Consider the following 12,222-nt stretch of genomic DNA (forward strand, 5'->3'; position numbering starts at 1 on the left):
ATACTTTGCGGCACTCTCCCATGACCTGGGCAGCACTACTGGGCTTTGGCAGAACATTTAGCTACCCCGTACTTTGACACCTGCTCACAAAACAGAGCAGGCCACTCTGTGGGAAGCTGAAAGTGTATACCTATTGTACCTATGATTTTCAGTTCCTGAATCCTACAGATCATCTTTCTGAGGCCAAATGTCATCTCTACTTCTTTATATCCAAAGCATACTCAGAGAGGACACCTCTCACCTCTCTGCTTTCCTATCTATTTCCTATCCTAGCAACCATTTCACTACCATTATGTGTAGAAAAAAGGGTGTTGGGTTTTTCAAATAGCATACAAATACAACTCTACACTTTAGGTGTAAAGAAAAACAGAAACACTGCACTACACAAATATTAGAATACACCTAATTTTAAAATGTTCCCAAATATCTGACAGTAGGAATGAGATTTTTACCTACATAATGCAATTTCTTATTTTGTTTATATTCCCATATCTCTGGTTTTACTAAAATGCAATGTTCTAAATTAAAAGGCCTCAGCTTCTTCTCTTCCTTGGGAGACATACATAGAAATTCCACTGGGAAAAGATGAGTATTGCCTGAAACCAGATGGCAGCAGACCTATTCTGACAGCTATTTCTGATCTTATTTCAGTTGAGAGGACCCACCCGGCTCAATGGGTTACATCTCCCCTGTAGTGGCATAAGGGTACAGAGATTTCTCACACGGAAGGGAAAAATGATGCTGCAAATACATGCCTGAAATTGCTAGAGGTTCATGAGGCTGTAATATCGCTAGAAGTCACAGGCCATCTGCCTTTACATACGTAAATCTGAGAGATTTTCATAAAGAAGGTACAGCATACGGTTCAAGCCTTTTGCAGGCATTACAAGGAAAGCCATTTGATCTTGTTGTGACATAAATGCCTCAAAACATGACTTCACTTGGTGATTCCTGGCTGACTGCCTCCAGCTAATGATGCAAGCAGGAAGGACAGTCTGAGAAATCCTTAATAAAAACACTAATGGAAATGTGTTATATCCATGGGTCAAGGTCAGCTTTTTTCCTTGTGAAACACATACAAGACAGCCAAAGGACAATTCACTTAAATCAATAAGTAGTAATACCTGCAATGATTTACTGCAATAGTAGAACAACATGCACATTTAAAGGAGGAGTATCTCCTCATCTAGGTTACAAAGCTCTTTAAAATAGAGCCAGAACAGCATTCAGTTTCCTTTGGTTGCAGTGAATAGTTTGAAGGTTGAAATTACATTCTCTGTTGATCGCTGGAAGACAGGGATAGGGACAGACTATTGAAAAATTTCAGTGTCCTTTTGGCTGCCTTCCAGTCCCATCTCCAAGTGGCTGCTATTCTATTTAATGTAACTGGAGTCTACCCTTAGGATGAATATCTTTCTTCCTGACAGTTTTTGTTCTTTTTCAAGGCAGGGGAACAGCCACAGACCAATAAAGACTGCCTCTTGAAGCCTCAGCCAAAGGCTCAGGAATGGAACAAACATGGCCAAAATGCCACTGCGTGACTGTCTTGCAAACGATTTTCTCTACACTTTCACTGAAAATGCAGACAATATAATAACTGATGTTAGGATAATCCCAGAGACAGAAAGGTTTTTCAGTTGAAAATATTCTAAAACAGCAATGGGTCTTGAGGGAAATCTGTTCCATACCTGCAATACATGACCACTCAGAAAAAGATATGGTCTTGCTAGAATATTGTAAGCTGTAACTGGTTCTTGTAGGAACAATGCAGGCATTTTTAATGCAGACAAATGCTAAACAGGCTGGTTGCATATAAGAGCTTCAGGCTGTCAATCCAGGATTCCAGAACAAAACCCAACCTGCTTAAAAAGTCTTCAAAACCTTCATCCATAAAAGGCTATATAAATTCTCTAAGTGAACAGCCCAGGGTTAATAGCTAATGCAATTACACCCTGTTTGTACTGACCAGATAGTAAAGTTATGGCAATGCACAGGTTCAACCCACACATCAATCTGTGTCTAACCTACAGCGCCCCTGGGGCACACACTACACATACAAGGGCACATTCCACTATGTGATTATTTTCATGGCTACTGATTCCAAAATTAGCCAAGCCCCAAAATGACCAATTTTTGCAGGTAGAGTTACAAGTTTCCCTGGCCTTCAGGCTTCACCAATTACCAATGCTCCTCATGGACCTTCTTCATGCTCTGCACTGCAGCTATGTGTGCAGCACAGAGGCTCTTAGGCACACAATAAATTGGTACCTTCTGCTTGTTATATCTGCAAGAAGCAAAACACCGAGGAGTTTAGCAGACATTTATGCTCCCCAAAATAGCCAGGACTGATTCACATTTACCCTGACTCACATAAGTTATCACAATCACATTACTTTCAGCACAAACATCAGTTAAAAGGAATTTGTGTCAGGGCCACAAGCAAAGATCTATTCAATTACAGCATGCCTGTGCTGGGAAGTTGTTAACATCTACAGTAATTCCCTTAGGAAATGTCAACAGCAACACCAGAAAAAAAGCAAACATATTTGTTTGTCTAAATATTAAGAAGAGCCTGGAACAGTTTCTAAAACATCAACAAGAAAACCACACTCCAAACCAGCATGATTTCTTTTTGTTGCAAACATAAATAATTCTTATGTTAGTTTGGAAAGCAGTCAATGGGGAGTCAGCCTGCATACCAGAGTGAAGCAGATATTCCTCTTCACAGTATGCAAGGAACATATTAATCATGCAAATAGAAAGCCTTTTGAGGGAAAGAAAAAAAAAGATACTATGTCTCTTTGGGATAAGAGAAGTAAACATGTAAATATCATGCTTTTAGAAAAAGGGAGAAGTCTAAGGAATGGCTAATATTTGACAGCTACCGTGATACTGTTTTCTGTACACAGTGAAGGGTGAAGTATCGTGCACTTAATGTATTGCTTATTTCTTTTATACACTGCATAACACAGTCACAAGACTCTAGTATTGACAGTTGCACTAACAAAACCCACTTTCCAAATACACATCACTCTTAAGAAACCTTCCACAATTTATAGTACCTTAATCACTATTCAATACTTTACTGTTCTTACTACATGACAGATATGCTACAATATCATTATTATTTCTCATTATCTTTATTGTGTGATAATTAGCAGTGCTGCACTCACTGGTTGTAGGCTTTTTTTAATTGCAAATAGACCCATATAAAATCAGCTGGAGATTAATTCCCTCTGCACCTCAGAAAAAACATCACCTGTGTATCAGAGAGCAAGTGGCTGCAGATCCCATCTATTTCGTCTGGAGAGGAGAGAAAGGCTGCAGTGTTCAAAAGGAGGCTCAAGCACAACTAATATCCCAGTACCAACAGGCCTGGGTTTTACTCTTTCACAGAATTGTAGTTAGTAGGAAGTGGCTTTATGACACGGAAATAGAAACCAAACCACAGCCAGGTATTGTCCTTTATTCAAAGCTTGTTTATTACCCTGGAAAATATCCAGAAAAGACAGTCACCTGCAACATTCTAGACAAGCCCATATAGCTCTCCCTTCTCTTGATAGCATAAGGCAAGCCCTTCTTGTGCTCTCCTTTCACTAAATCCTCTGTTAGCTACATCAGCTCTCCACATTCAGGTCTACCAGCCTATTACCAGCCCTATTTAGCCCTGTTTAAGCTAAAATTTCTCTACCATGTCTCAGCCTTCCTGGAAATTGCCAAGAGAGGACACAGGCCCTCTACCACAGGTTGCATGATAAACTACTTTTGTCACTGGATTTTCTACTTGGGAGTCTGGGATATGCAACATCATCTGATTAATTTAATATAAATAATTGATAAGACTTCTTCCACTTTAATAATTTGTTTTCTATTGCCTTTATAAATAAGGACAAAACTTTAATAGAGTATGAATATGCAATTGTGCTTCAAATATTTTAGGAATTTGCTATATAAAAGTAAAAATAAAGTCCTTGTTAACAATAAAATATAGTTATTCTGTCACTGTAATTTTCCATGCTTATCACATCTCTGATGGTTTAGAGATTCTTTTCTTTTTTCACTTTTCCTAACAAGCACAAGGATATTTTTCACTGCTGAACACTTGAGCTGGAAGCTGAAAGTCAGGTTAGATGCTTATTCATCAATTAGTAATTAGGATTTTGCAGGTCAAGTTCTGCCCCAGTGTCAGCTATCAAGTTACCTTTTACTGCAGTCATGTTAAATACAAACCCCCATCCATACCCTGTACTGATAACCATAAATGTAAACTACTTCCATCCACTGGAGATGATGGTTACTAGATAGGAAGAGGACAGGTTGGGAATAGAAATGAGCTCAGCTTTTCATCTGAGCATGTTCTAGTGGAAACAGACAAGAAATCCACTGACTATCCTCAACTCTTAATGCCTTCCCTTAAGCAGGAACAAAAGCCCACACCCGTGACTTTCGTGAACAGCAAACATGAGACATAAAGGCAATTCTACCTTTTTCTTTTGAAGAACTCCTGAATTTCACTTGGAGTCAAAAGTATTAAGAAAAAATTTATTCCAACTCAACAGGCAGCAATCACAGAGCAATGAGTTGATGCTCACACTCCTGACAAAATAGTGATTTGGGAGAAAAGAAAAGCTGATACTTGGCATCCATATCAAGGGAATAGAAGGAATCCTACCTCCCCTGCCTCACACATTGATGCTGTATCTTTTCTGGATCCTGCTGATAACATATGCTCCTGAGGCATCTTCTCTTATTATCACCGACAGTGCAGACATGTTATGCCAGCCTTCTCTAGTATTCCTGATCTCCCAAAAACACCACATGGTTCCACACATTTAATCTGCTTTACATCTTCAAAAGGAAGATATTACTTGGGGAATTTAAGGGATTGTACTTAATTCAAAGGAGGTTTATGAGCACTCTTGCTTTTAAGGTGTTTTGAGGATGAGTTATCTAATAAGAAAGACCCATTAAATTGAGTAAGATGAATCTCAACATACTTTGAATAGAGTAAGATGATTAATTTTTTTCTCAGTTGTGCCCCTCAGATCTCTAATTCCCACTGGAGTTACAGGGAATATGCCCAGAAACAGAGGGAATATGCCCAGGAAAAAGCCTCTATTACTATTCCTACTTGTGACTACAACTCAATTTGAAGTTGTACTGCAAAGACAGCTGGCAGCTGAGACAACATGTTCTGATGCAGAGCGGTCTCGTTTCCAGCCTATAGTCTCTTTCTGCTACTGATATAAATATATTTTTCATATAAATGAGTGAGTCTGGTCCCTAAAGATTACAGGGCGCAGGAAGAGAACTTCCCACCTTCTTGATAACATTTTGAGTCTATGCACCTCTTTATATTTCTCTTTGTGCAACCAAAAAGCCTGACAACAGAATTAGAGATACCTATAAAGTCAAGCACATTTGCTTTTGCAGAACTAGGGGAAAAATATAAAGTTATAGGAATAGTGAAAAGGCATCATTATTTGAAGTCAAGTCTCCGTTTAACCACATTTAATCTCATTATCACCCATATAACATGCTCCATTTTCCTCTTTGGAAGGAGAGAAAATGGTCCCACTGGATACAGTCATTCTGTTTTAATTCTTTCAGGGCCCCAGGGAGACAGCTGAAACATAAGGAGGAAAGCAACTCTCCCATTCAAGCAAGAAAAGCACAAAAGATGCTCTTACTTTGGGAGAACCTTTACTTAAAGCAGGACAGAAACCCAAAATGTCCAAGGAAGGACTACCAAGTAACAAGAGGGATAAGCAAAGGTGGGAGAGAAGCCTTTCACATCAAAGGATGTCATGATGCCTTTTATCTCCAGTACTGGAGATACTGGACCCAGTATTTAAATATGTCAACTGCTGCTACACACTGACAGCGGTGCAAATCACTGATTAGGTTGGGCACCAACAGAAAAATATGAGACACCACTGACAGTGAAGCCTTTGCCAAAGGTTTCACCTGCTATCATCAGAACATGTACTCAGGAACCAGCAGAGCAAACCCTTTCAACGGGTAATATCAATGCACTTTACATCCCAGGCACTTTCTTTTCAGTGGATAGGAGCACATCTGCTGGGCCCATCAACACCCTGCAACAACCTTCAGCCTCAAATCTGATGAGTCTGAATGTGTGATGGACAGGCAGCTACATAAGTCTGTGCCAAAGGGTTTGGGGAATACGTACATCTTTTTAAATACGACCTTTTTACTGAGGTTTTCAGTTCACTTACTAGAGCTCGATTCAGTCAGTATGGCAACTGCATACCAAGTTCCACTACATTTTAACCAGCAAGTCAGCCACATCTGCAGATTTTTAGGGAACAGAGCTAATGCTACAGATCATTAGCTCTGTAGTTAATGAAGTTCTGAGCCAAAAAATGCCCACTGTTAAGGGAGAGCTGCCCAGGAGTAGGCTTGAGCAGATTCTTCACCAAGGTCACTGTATGTTCGGTATGCACTTAGTTCTGCTTTCCTGTGTGATCTACCAGTCTAGAAGCCAATGGCTAATGTTATCTTTATGACTGAGACTTGATTTAAATTAAGACCTATTTAGTTAATTTCCCAGCAATTCAAGACACATTCAGTCAGCTTTGTATCATCAATATGTCTTGAAGTAGGGAACACAAGGTTTTGAAGCTGCTGGCTAAAGACCCAGAAAGCTCTGTGCTGACAGCAGAAAGAGTGTAGGCTGCAACTGCTGCTCGTTCTGGAGTTACTACATTATGAGTAGACTTTGATGGTCAAACTTCTGCCATCTCTATTTCTGCTTATTGCACTCTGCCCATCTTGCTACATACCAAAGCTGGAAAAAGTCTACTTCTGCTCAGTCCACCAGTTATGTTTGGAGAAAAACAACCACCCAATCAAACAAAGTGCACCACATTGGCTAAGATTTTTATTTCAGCAGATATAAACAAGTTTTGTCACCTTTCCAAGGCCCTGTTTCTATAGAATTTAAATATATTACTAATTCTAAATATGAGAAAATTTCATCTTCCAGTAAGTGAACCCAGACTACTGAAGTGCAGCATAAATTACAGCATAAATCCTGACTCCTAACATAACAAGAAGCATAACATTTCCAGTATGTTACAAGAATATTGGTTACACAGGCTCATCTTTTCATTCTGCTAGGCCTCAGACAAGACTGCTTGTTGCCCTAGAATGAGTGCAAGGATAAAAGTGTAGAGGTTCAGGATACATTACAGTATATCCAAGATACAGCATTAATACTCTCAATTCACAAGCATTGTTACATAAAATTGTTCAAAATTATGGTACAAAGTTGTAGAATCCCAAAAGAGTTTAGGTTTGAGGGGACTTTTAGCACTTGCCTGCTCTAAAGTCTTGCTCAAAGCAAAGTCAGCTTTGAAGATAGGACTGACTCTGAAATCAGGACGAGAGAGAGCCTTGTGCAGTCAACTCTTGTGTGTCGCCAAGGAAGGACATGGCCAGTAGGTCAAGACAAGTCATTATTTCCCTCAACTCAGTTCCCATGAGATGGCACCAAAGTATTGGGCCCAGCACTTTGGGCTCCCCAGAGAGAAAAATATTGACAAACTGGAGCCAGAAGAATTAGTTTCTCTGTACAGAAGCAACAGTATCAAATAAAAACAGTACCAATTTTTGGCCAATCTAGTAGAGACAGTTGCCTTATTTTGTCATTGGAAAATATTGCTTTTTAAGGTTCTAAGGAATGATTATATAATTTAATATATAAATAATAAATATATAATTTATATAAACTTTTAAAGTTTTTATAATTTCATATATTAAATTTTATTTATATTACAATTCTTATATATTTTATCTATAATAAATATATTTATTACTTTATAAATAAATTAATATATAAATTAAATAATTTATATTAAATTATTCAATAATTCCTTAGAACCTTATAAGGCAATTTAATTGTATTATTAATATAAATTATATTATTAATTTATATTTAAAATTAAAATATTTTATTTGCCATTTTTCTGGTTGTCCCATTTCAATTTTTGTTTTTCTCTAGTAAGTTTATATTCCAAACAAAGACACTGCACTTTAACCTGATGCTTCCAAACAAGCACACCTCTTGTCTTTCACATTTACTTTTACTTCCAAATCCTGATCAAATTTGTATATTTAGGAATTCCTGGATTCAGCTTTCAAGCACACGAATTTCTTTGAAAAAACCCTTCAGCAAGGAGACATACAATTTTATTCAGTGTCACAGTCCCCTTTCAAATATCAGAGAACTTTTACCTTTAATAACTTGTACATATCCCAGGGTGATCTTCGTAGGCATTGCAGGAAACAAATCAGCCTTAAGCAATGTCCTTGTGAACTATACTGCATACCACATTTTTATTAATTTCTGTACAGCTTCAAATGTCTGCTTCATGGCATATGTAATAAACATGCCAAAGTACCTGTTTCCTTCTCCACACACTAACACTCACTCACAGAATGCAACAGCTGCGTGTATAAATAAACATCAGTTATTATGGCTACCAGAGAGTCAACACAAAATACGCCCTCGTTTGGAATATTTTTTTAGCACCCCCCGTGTGTAGAAAACCAATATTGCATCACTAAAAATATCTACAAATAGACAGTGACCAGCCATAGCAGCACCCCCGCGTGGGTCAGGATGGCCGAGCGGTCTAAGGCGCTGCGTTCAGGTCGCAGTCTCCCCTGGAGGCGTGGGTTCGAATCCCACTTCTGACAACTTCGTTTTGGAGGATTTTGGCTTTGTCTGCTTTAGAAAAAGAGAGGTTGAGGAAAGACTTCATCCCTCTCCTTAGCTTCCTGAGGAGGAAAATAGGAGGTCCTACTCTCATGGTCCTGGTATCCAGTGACAGGACATGTGGGAATGGTTCAAAGCTGTGTCAGGAGAGATTCAGGCAGGATACTAAGAAGCATTTCTTTACTGAGAAGGTGATAAAAAACTGGAACAGGCTTCCAGTGAGGTGGTCAACGCCTCTAGCTTGTCAATGTTTTATAGGCTTTTGGGCCATCCACTTAAAAACTTTAACATTTGGTCAGCCCTGAATTGGTCAGGCAGCTGATGATCACTGCAAGTCCCTGCCAACTGAACTTTCTATTCTGTTCTGTTCTATTCTATTTTAAAATGGTGTCTTAAAATGGAAAATCTAGTTGTTTCAGCCTAAAGCAGGGAGCACGTCATAGTGCAACCCCCAAACTCTGGTGGGGTTTTGCTTGCTCTGCACCAGGACGGCTGCTGCAGCCCTCCTCCACCTTCCCTGCACTGGCTCTGACACTGGATGCCAGGCCAGGCACCTCACCTGTGCAGTGACAAATGTCACTGCCCCAAGATGGGCTTCTGCTCCTTTAGGGAGTGGCACCCACCTGCCAGGCAATCACCAGCAGGGTTCTGGCACTTGCTTAAGCGGCAGGAGAAGGGGAGTGAGCAAAAGAGAGCACAAAAAGGAGAAAGCAAAACCTCCCTCTCTCCCTCTTTTGCCAGAGGTGAGCAGTTATTTTGGCTCTAGATGTTTTCTAAAACTACAACTTCCAGCTCAACACTAGATGCTTTTTCCTTACCTTTAAACTGCTCTCCAAAATACTCTGGATGTTGCTTTGTGTTCTTGATTTTTTAAAATTTAAAAACCTCTCAAAAGCAGCTATGAATCAATAAATTAATTAAATTTTCATGCTATATATTTAGAACTAAATACACGTTAGGTGAAATTCTAGAATACAAAGTATTTCTGGGAAACAAGACCACAAAAAATAGTCACAAGAACATTCTCCCTATGAATGAAGTAGAAGACTAGGATTTTCTAGTTAATGTTAAATATCCAGCACTGTAAACACTCAGCAGACATATAATAATGACCTCTGAAAATACATAACATTAGATCATTATAAATGAGCAGCTAAAGTAGGTGAATCAATGAATTATCCCAGTGGGAGAAACAAACGGAGGAAGTTTTTTAATTATGAGATAATAACACAAACTCTGACAAAGGTAAGTAATTCCATCCCTCTGCAAATACTACTAAGCAATCCTTGAGTAGTGTGCTTACCTGCACAAAATATTTCTCTACCCCACTTATGTACAGAAGATATATATCTCTTTTTCTCCAGGACTTAACCCAAGGGGTGGTCTTCATCCATTTTTACAAGGCAAGCAGCACTACAGGCTGCCAATATATACAGGGGTGCTTTCATCTCATGAACTGTTAAAAGTGGTTAATTCCACATTCCTGACAGCAATTCCACCAGTATTGGAATTATGGAAGCAGCACATTTGCCTGCTGTAAACACACAGCAAGTCTAATGTGTCTGGATCTGCCAAACACAACAAAATCAACAGGCAGCCACCTAAAGCAGTAACTCTGAACTCTGGAGTTGTGGGACACTGAGCTCGCTGGTCTTCCTGTGGGACCCATTTTGGACAAAACCTGAAATCAAAATCATCAAGTCCCACCAACACAATTTACAATATTAGTATATTATCCTCCTTATAGAGGTATCAGATCAATATTATTAGAAGTAATTTGATCTAAACTAAGAGACTCGTCCTAAAGTTTGAAGAAAAAAATATAACTGAGCTAGATATATATATAGATATACATATAAATAATTAAATAATTATATGTCAGAAGATAAACAGCAACTTTGAGGTCTTGAACCTCCTTAGCTTCATTTCAATTATAATATGAATATTGAGTTCATATAAATTAGCCCAGGTGTACCTACAGTATAAGATGGTTTAAGCATCCTAGAAACCTACAAATGAGGAGACCATTAAATAATTACGCATTCAAATACCTATTCAGGACTGTAGCTTTTTTCTACAATCCCTTCCTGGCCCTGCTTTAATCCCCACTGAGAGACTTGCATGGGGGGGCAGAGAGAGAGATAGAACTACAAAGGGCCCGGGCCACCATTCAAGATAAGAAAAGCCCCAGTTCCAGTGGCAGTTCACAAGTTACTTCAGTGGTCCTAGGATTCATCCCATGATGTAAACCTTCTGTAAAATAGCAACAGATGTACAGAGCCACAGGATAAAAACTCTGCAGCCTCAAACTCTTCATAGTTTGTAGTTAACAGCATTTCCCTTCTAGTAACACATTGTAATAGGTAAATTATATATGCAGATAAGATTTAATTTGGGTTGTCAATATCCAAAATAAAAATAAATAATAAAACATAATATTCTTCCAAGCTAACTCTTCCATAAATACCGACTGTAAGAGTGAACAAAACTATAGGGAGAGGGAGAGGCAGGGTTAAATCCTAGGCTATCATAAACAGAGACCATAAGACTTCATAAGAAAATCTGTATAAAGTTCAATTCCTTTTCTTAAGCAGATCATTTTTCCTGAATTAAAAGCCTGAACAGAACAAAAAAATCTGTCAAACCCTTCATTAATGTTATGTATGAAACATCCACTTTTACAAATATGCACCAAATTTCAGCAAAACACATGGAAACTTACAGAACTGACAGAAATTAATTCTGTGGATGCAAGTCTCTTCCTATAAATTTGCTTTCAGAAACTTTCACAAGATGGACTAGACAGAATCTAGAGATGTATTTGAGGGGAAGAAAACAATCATTTAAAAAAAAAAACCTGATTATCAGCATTTATGCTTGGCATTTCATAATCACATGCTGATATCTGCACGCATATACAGGCTGTTTAGTGAGGCTCTTCACATGAATATGTTCAGCTCTGTAGTCAATTTAAAACTAAAATAATCATATTAGCTAGACAAGATCTTCAGACTTAAACAACTTTCATTATTAAAGGAAGCACATGATCAGCTTTTTCTGAGATAGAAATTGCATTTATCTTATCCATTGCTAGTCACAAGGATTGAGACCAAACTCTCAACATTTGCATCTGCTGTGAATATTTCCTGTGAGAAAATATCACAAGGTGAGAAGTAGAGAAAAATGAAGAGCTCAGAATTTTTTTCTCTGTTTGGCATGGTCACAAGGCAATGCTTCTGGTAAATAAGATACAGAGAATGGCAAATATTTTCTTTTTTCTTTTTTCTTTCTCTTTCTCTCTCTCTCTCTTTTTTTTTTTTTTTTTTTTTTTTTTTTTTTTTTTTTTTTTTAAGAAAAGGACTATACACTTTTTCAAACAAATTTATTTCAGGGTGCCAATGTAAACAGGAGGTAAAAGCCACAGAAAGCTGTTGTGCTTTACCAAAGGCCAGTTTGCTTTAAGGAAGCCTCTATTAAAT

The 12,222-nt window shown here is 38.3% G+C and overlaps 1 protein-coding gene and 1 non-coding gene across 7 annotated transcripts in view; one reads left to right on the top strand and one right to left on the bottom strand.

The window, feature by feature from the left end:
• OXR1 (oxidation resistance 1) overlaps positions 1 to 12,222 on the bottom strand; it is a 260,222-nt gene that overhangs the window by 200,912 nt on the left and 47,088 nt on the right. The window lies entirely within an intron of this gene.
• On the top strand, positions 8,642 to 8,724 carry TRNAL-CAG (transfer RNA leucine (anticodon CAG)). Its single transcript has one exon. It is a non-coding gene; the product is annotated as a tRNA-Leu (tRNA).

Source organism: Anomalospiza imberbis, chromosome 1 (genome assembly GCF_031753505.1).
Source record: "Anomalospiza imberbis isolate Cuckoo-Finch-1a 21T00152 chromosome 1, ASM3175350v1, whole genome shotgun sequence".
NCBI classification, from domain to species: domain Eukaryota; kingdom Metazoa; phylum Chordata; class Aves; order Passeriformes; family Viduidae; genus Anomalospiza; species Anomalospiza imberbis.